This window comes from Chlamydotis macqueenii, chromosome 2 (assembly GCF_036417535.1).
Source record: "Chlamydotis macqueenii isolate bChlMac1 chromosome 2, bChlMac1.mat, whole genome shotgun sequence".
Taxonomy (NCBI): Eukaryota; Metazoa; Chordata; class Aves; order Otidiformes; family Otididae; genus Chlamydotis; species Chlamydotis macqueenii.
In genome coordinates this window covers 101,458,996-101,471,735 of record NC_141557.1, presented here as the reverse complement: position 1 = coordinate 101,471,735, position 12,740 = coordinate 101,458,996, and the positions used below count along the sequence as shown (strand labels likewise).

The following is a 12,740-nucleotide window of genomic DNA, read 5'->3' as shown; positions in this document are numbered from 1 at the left end:
CCAGGAGCGGATTCACAAGCAAATAAAACTCCTAAGGTGATTTCCCCTCCCCTCCATAAGGAAGGGCTCCTCTTATTCTCAAATAGACAGCAATTTTGTTCCAACCTGGGAGGGACCATCCTACCTAACTGCCCGTATCCAGGCTGGGAGCTACAACCTGCTTCCTCGCTTCATGGTAGCTCTGTAGCGAGGAGAGACTAACTGGAAGGGCGGTGTTGACAGTGAAAGCATCCATAATGTGAGGAAGACATTCCTCCTCCCTCCCTCTTAATTTTTTTTGTTCATGAAAGCAGACTGTTTAATGAGAAATATTATTGCTTGCTTGTTTTTTTGGTAGGCAGATAGTATTTACTATATCATTGTCATATTTTTGTGTTACTATAGGGAAGATAATATCAATTTAACTTCCTTTGCTTGTAAAACTTTGTTAAAAATGTGACTCTAACTTATTTCCTGAGCAAATTTTTCTCCTCCTACTGTCTTTGCTCCAGTTTATCTGGAGAAAGACCACCACAGTTCAGTTTCTCTTTCTGTCCCTCTCTTGTGGCTGACCATATAATCTTACAGGAATAATTATTTCTAGTGGTGTTTTCTGGAACAGTTGCTTGAAAAAATGAACTGATGCCAGACTTCTCATCGCTAGTTTCTTAATTAATTTATATAATATAACAAATCAATTCATAAATATGTTTACTTAGTACATTCAGGTGAAGATAAACGGTAAGTAAAAATACACACAAGTATAAAACGTTTGAAGATAAATTTAGTGAATGTGTCTTTCCATCCTTCCGCCCATTGAATAAAAATGTAAATCAGTGTAACTAAATCCTGCTGCTAAATGCAGTTTTACTTCTTTTTTTTTTTCTTGCAGTAAGCACTGAAAGCACAAAGGTACAAGATTTAAGTAGATTTTTGTTCTAAAAAGGCATACTCTCTGTTTTGAGGAATACTTTTATTAAGCTAACTGTCATATCTTTGACAATAAGTGTGCGTGTTTTAAAACCATTTTGAAATAGAGCATTTTGTAATTCAGTAATGAATAGCACTGTAGGGTGTTAGGTACTGACGTGATTCGATTTTAGGAAATGGGAGCTAACCGTGTTAGGTATTTCAAAGCACACAGTATTCTTTGGCATTGCATAATACAAAACGGTGTCACTCGTTTCCTGAATGCCTGAATCTGTCCTTTTGAAGGCATTTGCTATTTATTTCAAAATAAAAGAGTTACTGCAGAGGCACCTGGGCTTGGGAGAAAGAAAAGGGATGCTGACACCTGGCAGATAGTTTCCTGGCGACATAACAGGGTCTAAAATATTGAGGTGGACAGTGCTTCTTTAAGGTAACGTGTACTCCATGCTGTGCCGCATGCTTTAAAGCTACGCCTGACTTTTGCCCGCGACAGCTATTGCGCTGTAAGCTATCGGAGACGCGTGTCGCTTCAGGTGTGCTCCCAAAGCCTGTAAAGAATCAAAGCATCTTGGCCGGTCGGCAGTCTGCCTGATGACCTTTTTCTCGTGTAGCTCGGTGATGGGTTGTGAAGGGGAGAGCTGGTTACAGTCAGGACTGGGGGGACCTGCCGTGGCGTGACGGCAGGTTCAAATCAAACCCAATAGTTGCTTCTTGTACTTTCTTCCCATGTCCTGCCAGCTTGCTGTATGGCTGCCACAACGGTAACCCTGTGAGTGGCTTGATTGGTGAGGATTTACATGTGTGCTAATTAGAGTGGAATAAATGATTGGCTGTTTGCTGCATCGCCATAAAGGGTGCCCAGATGTACACACTACGTGAACATAATGTGCACGGGCATGGCGCATCAAAGTTTGTCAGCTGCATTACCTCAGCAGGCTTAGGGCCTGTCGGAGAGCATTTGCTGATAATCGTCCCCTATGATTTAGTGTCTGACTTGGTGAAAGTGAAGGACCTCAAAGTACTGCCTTGGCAAGGAAATTTCTGATCGTTTAACAAAAGTAATAAATGAGCTAAAATCTGTCGAACGGGAATGGAAAAAAATAAGTTTAGGGCTATAAGCAAGCAGTCTTAACTGAAGAATTCTGTGTGCTCAGAAATAGTTCGGAACATAACGCTAACTAAGCATCAAATTAGCTGCTGCAATTAACAATAGACACTGAACAGAGTGTTTAATTATGCTTAATTTGTTGTGATACAGCACAAGTCTTCATTTATGAAAATCCCCCAGATGCCCAAGTATCTCCTGTATAGCTAAAATGCACTAAACTTTGCACACTTGGTTAATTTAACAAAGCAAGTATAGAATATTGCTTTTAATTTTAAAAATCTGCTTTACACGAAGGGAAAATAAATTTATATTTAGAAGTGATCGTTCTTTTCAATCTCTCTTAAAAAAAATTCTGGGCTATGTTTTCTTTTGTGAAAATACATAATTAAGACAAAATCCCACACGTGTTGTATTTATGCACAAAAATCGGTAATATCTGATTACTTTGACAAGTAATTTTGTACTTACATGTTCACACTATTGATAATGTATTAATGTACAATGATTAAATGGTTAAGCTGCCATATTAAAGTTATGAGCAGGAACATTTATCCAGCATAGCTAAGCAGGAACAAAGACTGCCCATTTACAGATGGCATTATTCAATCTCTGAACTGCTCGAAGATGTTAGCGTTACGGCATTGATTCTGAGCTCTGATACTGTGCCTCACTCGAATGACCCAATAGAGCTAAGTGATAAGGTTAAGTTAATTACTGTATCTGTGCTATACAGCTTCCACATGATTACTGCTGAGAAAGATAGTGATTCTTCTTGCTTTAATTAAGCAAAAGAGAATGAAAAGATATAATTGGTTTTTATAATAATCCTGTCTTATATCACTATCAACAAGCGTCGTGTTTTTTTTCTACAACTTAGTTGCACGAATTTCTAGCAGCAAAATTTAAACAGTAGAATGCAGAAGTAAATTATTTAAATCCCTTTCCTAAAACAGTGTCAGCTAAAGAATTAAATAGTTAATAGCTGTAGTAATACTTTTGTAGCAGCAAAGGGCCTGTGACAGTAAATTGTGTACCAGAGATGAAAAATCCATATTTGACAGTTAAAGAGCATCTGCTGGTTTTTGTATTTATGTTACATGATAAAAAGCATATATTTTAACAAATGCTTTAATTTTACTTCTTATCATACATTGAACTGCAGTATGGTGGCTTTAATAGTGTTTTGTGAATAAGAGTTTTACCAGTGTTTTATTTTAAATTCACTCATTAGTTGTCAAAAATCGTTGCCTTTGGTTTGAAGGTGAACAGGAGTTTGAAAAATACCCGAGCAATCTCGATTAGGATAATAATCTTTTTTTTTTTTTCTCTTCTAGTCATGCGTATAATAAAATGTATGTATATTGTGAGGTATGCAAAAGCAGTTTTTTGTTGAAAATAATGAATACAGATGAAAGCTGACAGTGAAGGAAGGGGAGAGATGGTAGGTAGGTTTTAGTCCTTCACATGTTAAGCCCTGACTCTGAAGTGTTCTGCGTAGGTAATCCCATGTCTTTGTATTGAGCTCTGCTAACTCTCACAAGTTTACAAAGGTCTGCCTATCGAGATGAGATTATTTTACCATATCTTTGCTTATTTAAGTAACCTCACAACAACTGCTTCAGGTTCTTGCTGTTTTTCTAAATACTGCCTTCTGAGTAGAAAGGGAACACGTGTTGCCTTTCCTTCTTGTTGGGCTGTACAAGTGCTAAGCTGTTGGCAGTTAGTGTGTAAATGGATTTGCTTCAGACTTCTGTTTTCTTGTGTTTTTTTTTTTTAATATACAATTGCAATGTCTCAAATCGATTGTAACAGGAATTCTGATAAAGATTGTTAGATTAAAAATAGCTGAGTGACTGTTCTCTATATTTTTTTTCTACTTGTGGGAAAGGAAAGCTTATTATTCCTTGTCCTGTAAATAGGCAGGACTTTAAAACCTACTGAAGAAAAAAAATCTGGGAAAAGAAGTTCCATGCTGCATATATAAATTTTTAGCAAAGTAATTGATAGTCCAGAGCAAGATATATATTCTTTACTAAGTACTTTGATTATATTTTAATATTATTCTTTTATTCACAATAGTAAAGTTTTATCTTCTTAGCAATTATTTGTTTGCAAATAGGATGCATTGAGATTAAATTTGTGGCGCTGGATATTTTAAAAGCTGTGTTGTTCCCTGTCTGCCTACGGACAACCTCCTTCTATTTTGTAGCTGCACAGAATTAATTGGATAGTGTTTCGTTACTACAGAAGACTTGTATGCAATGGTATGCAGTTCAAACCATACATTTTTTTTCTCTGTAATTCTAATTTCTTCTTCCTGACAAAAACAGCTCCTTGAAGCAATAAAATCTTAGTATCCCAAGTAAGAGAAAAAACAACTATGCACAGTGTTTGTGGTATTCTTTTTTGATAGCAAGTGTGTTTGGAGTCTTGTGTATTTATGAAAATACTGGGAAAATGCTGTTGCAGAACTTGTATACGAATATAGAGAATCTCACGCATAGGAATCCACGGCTGCCACACAAGGAGATCAAACGGAGAATCAGAGCTGTTCCTAATTATTGAATTATAACATTTATAAATAATTTCAGAATAGTTAAGGTACTTGTTCGGGTAGAAGACACTAGGACGTGGACAAGAGTAGAGTATGAATTTACATGCAGCCTGTTTGAAGAAATCCGTTTCATTTTGTCTCTGGTTGGTTCCATGAATTTGAAAATCTCAGTCAAATGATTTATTGGACAGTTTCTTGCATTACCTGTCTACTGGTCCCTGCTCTCTCATTCTCAGAAAACTAAAGTAACTAATCACCCTTAATTTAAGAGATATACTAAAGAGTATTTTAACAGAGGATACCTTTGACTCACTCAATGCTATTACGGATTGGATGGGTTGGCAGAGAAGATTCTGAAAACTTGGGTTTGTTTTTTTTTTGGCTTGGAGGTCACTGTATTCACTTTTTCAGTGGGTGTACTGAGGATTTCCACTTTTTTAGCTGCCACCTGATGTCTTTTGTCAGCTCTGTAGTAAATTTTTAAAATATTCTTGACTTTTATTGCAAATAGATGCAACGACACTTGGAACATTTTCCTCTCATTCTTTTGTCTTAATAAATATATTCTTCGTCTGGAAAGCAGAATCTCTTCTCACTCGAGTGTTACCATTTGTATTGGTGATGGCAAAGTAAAGCAATTGTGCATAAAATGAAAAGGCATTTTATAAGAAAGAATGCTCTGGAAAGTTCTGAGTTTTCCATGTACAGTAAATATTTTCAAATAACCACCCAACTTCTGAGTTCTTAATAAGTCTTTCTTCAGATGGCACGAGCACAGATAGAGAAAACAGACATTAGGTATTTCGTAATGATATCTGTTCTCATGCTGTTTGATTGCACGGAGAATTTGACAGTGATGGACATTGCTTGCGCTTAGTGCTTTTTAAAAACATTTCTACTATTTAACGTCTCATAGGAAGATAAATGAACAGGGGATGATTTTGGTCTGCATGACAACTGAGCAACCGTATCTCTTCAGTACTTTTACGTGCAGTGTAATACAGCAGAGCTGACAGCTGTGAGTAAGCACAGCTCATATAACATTTCTTTCCTGCTAGATGTATGATGGGTTAGCATTGTGTAATAATAACAATATTCTCTAGTTACGTGCTTCTTGATGTATCAAGATGTTTACATATTTTAGCTGAGGTGGTGCTTATTTCATTAAGTCACATTGAGGAAAAGCAGCTTGAAAAGTTGCTTTCATATGTCAAAGTAATGATGAAATGAGTTTGAGGCCTTTATGATCAAGAACATTTTCTGCCTCTTTTTAATGATATAGAATAGTAATGACCTGCAGTTTCATTTATTCTTGGAAAAAATATAATTGCAAAAATTAACTTGTCATACACCACAGCTCAGCAAAGTTACTTTCTTATAAGTCTATGGTCACAGTATGTTTTTTTGCAATTCAGCATCTGGCTCTGTGGGGTACTGATGGCTTCTATGAAGAAAAGTACCAGGGTGAGCAATTAAATGTAAAATGACAGCATAAAATATGATCATTACGGTTATACAAAAGACACATTTATGAATTTTGCAGATAACTGTCATTTTTTCTACTCATATTTGCTCTTTCTTTGTTAGCTTAATATTTCTTGCGCAATTCATTTATTTTCTTCTAAAAAGTGAACAATGCCTTTTTAATTATCCTGACACTTGTTTGTGTCTTTCTTATTTGTCACGTTTGAAGGCTAATGATACCTCTTTCACTTTGTTCTGACACTATACTTTCAACTCTATTTCAAAATCAAGGACTATTTTTTAAATTAACACGAAGGTTGCATGATGAGGCTAGAATTTCTTATGGAAATCAGTTTGTGTTGTGTTGATCAGATAATGTGCTGCACCTGAAAGAAAGATTATCTGTGCTCAATTCTCAGGGGCTACCAGGCAATGTTTTGAAGCGTGCTTTTTGGATTGAGCTTGTGTTTTGTCATTGAAGAGAGAAGACTGGTCTTGATAGAAGTTATTTTAGCCGTATTAGGTATAAAAAAATACCATACAGATCTTTGTGTGTGTTTTCTTTGCAAATGTCTGTTTCCATGCTAGAATAATAATCCTGTTCTTGCTGTAGCTGTTTGTATTTTTGCTATCTTGGGTAAGAGAGTGTATCTTCTTCATGCAATATATATATTTTCTATATTTATGCCATTGCATAGGATGCTGAAAATGATTGTACTTCTTACCAATATCACTTGGATATAGTGAAGGAAAGGAAAAAGAAAAAAAGGAAGAAGGACCGCAAAGACCTAACACTCCAGAGAATCCTGGTAATTAAACCATGATGTTCGTGTTCTGATCCTCTCACGTTTTCATCAAAAGCACTTACTGGTTTCTACTGCTGCCACAAAGGAGACTGCAGCAATATACAGCTTTATCTTCAATTTCAAAAAGCCCGGCACTCAGTGAGGGCCAGTGGTAGGGAAGCGCTGTCCTCCTCTCTCCTGAAGAAGTCCTGACTTGCTTCCAAAACGGCATTGAGAATGGCAGTCATCAGGATTGCTGGATTACATCTTTGGAAAAATATCTATTTACATGTATTTAAAAAACGAACAAAACCCACTGCTAATGACTAATTATTTATATTTGTTGTCTCTGGAAAGCTAGGCACTCTTTTCCTTTTCCCCCATAGTAGCTTTTCTTAAACGCATGTGATGCCCTGGAGACTGTGTGCCTGGTACAGTTAAAAAGTGCTATTTAAACGTCTGAATGAGAGAGGCAAGCTTGGAAGCCCCCTCTGTCTCCCCAGCTGCCTTTGACAGGGAGGATTAAGGGAGATCCCCATTTGGGAGCTGGGGGATGGTGAGGTTTGAGGTGGGGGTGGCTGGGCTGCAGGTCAGGCCTTCGCCTGGGGAAGGTCCCTCCACCACCACAGGTCAGGAGGAGGCAGAATCCCATTATGTTGGATGGGAAATGTGAGACGCTTTAAGCAGCCCTCCCCTCAATTAAATTGATGGCACGGTAACCTGGCATTGATTCCCTGGTGATAAGGGAGATGACCCCACTTAAGACTGCAGAGAAAAAATTATAGGAGCAGAGAGTATAGTTCTCAGTCAGCATTATGCGTATAAATGGATGGTACACAGAATTTAAAGAGCTAGGTAACTCAAACTGGAAATACTCACTTCACCCAGACCTTCCCTGTTACAAAAACTCTTCAAAGTTGACTGGCTTTTAAGTAGCAATTTGAGATGGAGATTTAAGAATCTTGGAGCATTTCTATTTAAAGCACCTATTGTGTAATCTCTACAGTCCCGTAGCGTAGAGAAAGGTTTGTGATAAAAAGAATTGAAAATTAAAAGGGATAATATCTGTGGCAGACAGTCTCAAGGGGATTCAGTATCTCTCAAGCAAATATGAGTCCAATATAAGCTCCTCAACTGAGAATGTTATTAGGTACAAATAAGAACTAATTTTTTTACAGTTTATGTCTTTGGGAATATGAAATGGAAAACAGGTGAAGAGTCAGAATTAATTAAGAGAGAGAGAGAGGAAGAAGAGCTAGCTATCCTAGCATGGTTTAAAATCTAAAATGCCACAGAAGCCTGAGTGTTGTGGTACAGACAGTGCTGTCAGGAGGAAGAGATGGGATCGCTACAGCCAGGTAACCCTCAGAGGCTTGGAAAACTTGGCTGTAGTGTGTAAACCTGTTTTCTTTACAGGGTGGGTTTAGGGACTCAGCCTGAGGTAGACTAAAAGTCGTTAGGAAAACTTCTTGCCCCCAAAGGAACAAAAATGGTGCCAGAAAAAGTCTTTTATTTAAATTGCACAAGTTCAGCACTGTATGCCTTGTTCATTCATGTCTTTTGGCTTGTGTTCATGCAATGCAATATAGTGCTGTGTGGAGAAACCTCAGCTAGGTCTGTTCCTTGATGTTCCACCATGCCTAATATACCTTGCTCCTCCATATAGCTAATTTCCCTAGTAAAATACCTTTATAGTGTACTTAACACCGCTTCCAGCAACAAACCTTGCTCTGGATTTGCAAATTGATTGAATGCAAAACATTGCATTATGCTATGCAGACCTACCCAGAATTGCTTAAGTGATTGTGTTCCAATGACTACAATGTTTACTGCCATCCAGTATAGGTGCTGTTTCTTATTATTAGTATGAGGATGTATTTAAAAGGTGGAATTGTTAGCTAAGCACCATACAACCATGTAATAGCTGCTTGAATATGAGTGAGGTCTGATAGACCCATGGAGGAAGCAGCCGCTGGAAGAAAATTGTTCTCTAGTTTCCAGATTATTGGTTGCCTGTTGTATGAAGTCGTGCTTAGAGTGGTTGCTATTTGAAAAGCAACTGTTCGTCCGTAGCCATATAGAACAACAACTGATATAAACTCCAGAGAAAAACTCGTAAAAAGGGACAAGAAAGTTTTCCTGAGGTGGAAGGACCCGATTTTGTGCTAATCTGAACTTAAACAATATTGGTATGTAGTACTACATTATTCTTTCTCAACTGCTTTTGTGTTCTTCACTGTCATAGCCTTTATTAAGGAAAAAATAAATTGTTAGCTTTTATGATGCCTCAGAAGTATTAACCAAGTGTAACTGATACAGGGATGTCTACAGAAGTGCCTTTAGCACAGTAGATTTGAAAAGTGTGAACTTGTCTGTTCGTCTCTGTGAGGTGTTAATTCAGGTGCCCAATGATGACGGTTTAAATGTCAATATTGTTAACTACTCTGTTATTCATGGGCAGAAAGGAGAGGGAAGACAGACTCTTCTGCACAATTAACTACACTGACATCTCTTTTTGGTTCCACAAAAATCAGCAGTTGGAAGATAGTGGTGTTTTCTATATTTTCTTTCTGCATTCTAGGAAGAGTAAAGCGTAAGCAGCTTTGCAAGGTCCATCAGTGTATGTGATTTTGTGACAGGCATCATCTGTTAGCAGCATTATCTACTCAGAGCAATGCTTTACTTAGATGACTTGCAAAATAAGCTCTGCCTATCTAGTGGGTTTGCAAAGAGACTTTTGAGAAATTACCTTCTCTGTCCTCCCTTTTCAACATGGGTGCCAATTCCTAAAAAGATGAAATAAAAAAAAAAAAAAGAATACATTTAGGGTACACATTTTATTTCTTTCTGCCTTTAGTTTATTTATGTCCATGAAGTCCAGTATGGTTCTGGCTAAACACTTAGAGGCCCACTTCATTCTCTTGCCTAGGAGCTTACCTCCTTGAGAGCGCACATTGTTGAGTAGGTGTAATGGACTACATCATTTAACTTTCAAAATACAAGAATGTTGCAAGTATTGCCTTTTTATATCATTATAAAGAAGTTAAATGTTTACTAGGAGTCTTTTACTTTTCTTTCTCTATTTTAAAAAACTTCCACCATCCAAGAGAAAATATACATTAAAGGCAGTGGCTGCCTCTGCATCTCTTGCACTGAAAATGGCATAATTCCAAGGTTTTCAGTGTTGTATATAAAAGGAGAATTACTGTACTGCATACAGAATATACCAGCTTAGGAGAATGTGACCATAATGAGGAAAGAAAATCAAAGAAGTCACAAAGTTCAGAAAGTGAAAACCATGTGCTAAATAGTGCTGTTAGATGTCTTGTGTCTTTTCGTCTGCCACATTGCCTACAAGCTACCTGAAATGGTGTGGCTCTGAAAGAATATTAATATTTGCAGTGTTTTGTTATGTTACTATTAATATGAATAAATAGGGGAAAGGAAGATGCGGTGGTCTTTTTAAAGTGGTTGATGAAGTTAACAAACATGCCATAAAGTTTCATACCCCAGTATAAAGATGGTTCTGCCTTTGGGTAAAGATGCCCCAGTCTTGAATTATTTAATTTCCAGCATGGCGATGGCCTGGTTTGCTTTGGTGATTTGAGGCTTTCTTCTCTTTTTAGAATAGTCAATACCTGAAAAGGAGTGTGTTGTGGACTAAATTGTTCTATTTTTGATTTGTTTAATGAGGGAAAAATAAATTCTGCTTATGGTTATGGAACATACCTTGTCTTTAAGATCTCCGTTTAGCATTAGAACAGCTTTTTAAAGGAATTTTCAGCTTTCAGGATTACCTAGATAGGTTAATAATTTTTGGTAACAGAGTCTTCTGGCCTTCAATAAGCAAATGTACTTCTATCTCAAATATGTCTGCATTCCTAGCGATTCTATGATTCTGTTTCTGCTTATTGCGAACATTTCTCTGGCACTGACTAACACTATCTAAGTGAGTGGATTAATGATAGTAGCATATGTTTTTGTCATGTAGAATGTAGGTATGAATAAGGGAAGACTTTGTATAAGTTTATTAAATTTATTGAGCTTTAACAAAGGTGACTTGCAAGGTATAAGCTCCTAGTAATTGTGTTGGCTCAGCTGATGGTCTGTTTGTATCTTAGTGCTTTAGATTATCAGTTTTGTTTGCTGTGGTTGCACCTGTGTTATAGAAACTCTTCTCAAAGGCAGAAGGCACAGCCCCTGCCACAGGGAGTTGGCATTTAACAGACACACGAATTAGGTTCCAGGATTAACCTGCGCCACTGTAATAGGTGAAAACCCTTTACAAATTAGTGTCCTGGACTGCTGCCAAAGCACACTAGTGATTGGCTCTTGTGTTCCTAAGCTCCAATAGCTAAGAACGATGGACAACCCCTCTTTTATTGGAGATATTAATTTAATGTACTGCTCACATATAGCTCATTTCTGTTATTTCCAAAGAAGATGACGATGTTGCAAACGTAGCATAGCTATTCAACCATACTACTTTTTAATCAAGAAATTCTATAGATGAATGATAATAACGAAGGATAGTGCAAAATGCCAACTGTCTTGTCCGTTTTGCACATCATAATGGTGTCTGGTTCAGTGGTGTTTCATTAAGAAAGATGGCCTTGTGGTCTGATACTACTTTTAGTGCACAGGCTAAGGACATCCACTCGTTAATGAAGCACTAAGAGCAACTCCATCTTCTTAACATTCAGTGTAACAGAGATGTGAAGGTTTACAGGGCTTCATGTGAAATTGAGAACTAATTCTGGGCAAATCCAATACATGATTGGATGTTTCAATTTCTTTGCCTTGTGAATGAAATAATTGAAAATATTAAATTAGAATTACATGGTATTTTAATGCTATGGAATATATGTACGAGAGAAGTGTTTGGAGGCCTCGAACTATTGTTCTGGTTACTTTCTAAAATATATAGCTGGGCAAGTTCCTACCTCACAGAATTTATGTTCTGAGAAAATATAGTAGAATGGAATATAGTAGACACTGAATTTTTAGATTGCAGCCCTGTAGCTGTAGAAATTTTTCCTTTTGTTTTGATAGATGTTGCCACTGTTCTTTATCATCTAGTATGTATATATAATGTGATAAAGTGTGTGTTATAGTTAAATATACCTGGCCTGCCTGTTTTTAAGTGCCCTCACACTTCCTCTTACAAGATTCTTCTTTCATTTTACTTAGTTTGGAATTAAATTTTCTGGTTTTTGATACCTGCCTTAAATTGAAATGTGAGTATCTGCTTTACACAGACTTGCTTTTGAATATTTTCAGGCTGAGATAATTGGATTCCTCATTAAAACTGAAAATAAGTCTGAAACATACTGGAAGTTTTGGAGCTATAGAGTAAGATGCATATGGGCAGTGCAATGGGTTGCGATTTCAAAGGCAATCTTTGGAGTTTCCTAAGCACTAGGTGCTTGACTTTACAACCTTAATAATGTAGTTTATGCCATTTTTGGTTTATAATTGCACAATATGTATGTAACATGTTGTTACAGAGTAATAGATTCTAATTGCAAATGGTCAATTTTTGTGAGTATTCTCCATAGCATTTTTTGTTGTGGCAGTAAATATTTCTGTTGTTGTAACAGTGGATATATAAGTAATCATATGTCAAAATGTTCAGCTGGAGGCCTTGCAGAGGCAGTATATACCTTCAGGTTTGGTAACAGGCTTAGTCCACTGGAGCGGTTGGGTTGCAGCACCACAGCACAGTTGGATCCTTGGGATGGAAGTGTAAGGTACTGCTGGTATAATAAAGAATGTGGTAGTGGTGTCATGGTTGGTGAGTCTGTGGAGACCAGAAGGAGAGTGGTCTAGTACAGAGTTTTTTCTTCCATAGATTATGTCATAATCCTCATCTGTGCTTTGTATTTGTCGTAGTTCAGCCCCGATGGGGACCAGACCACGC

General features: G+C 37.2%; 1 protein-coding gene across 4 annotated transcripts in view; it reads left to right on the top strand.

The window, feature by feature from the left end:
* Positions 1–12,740, top strand: part of ZNF407 (zinc finger protein 407) — a 345,968-nt gene that overhangs the window by 92,792 nt on the left and 240,436 nt on the right. The window lies entirely within an intron of this gene.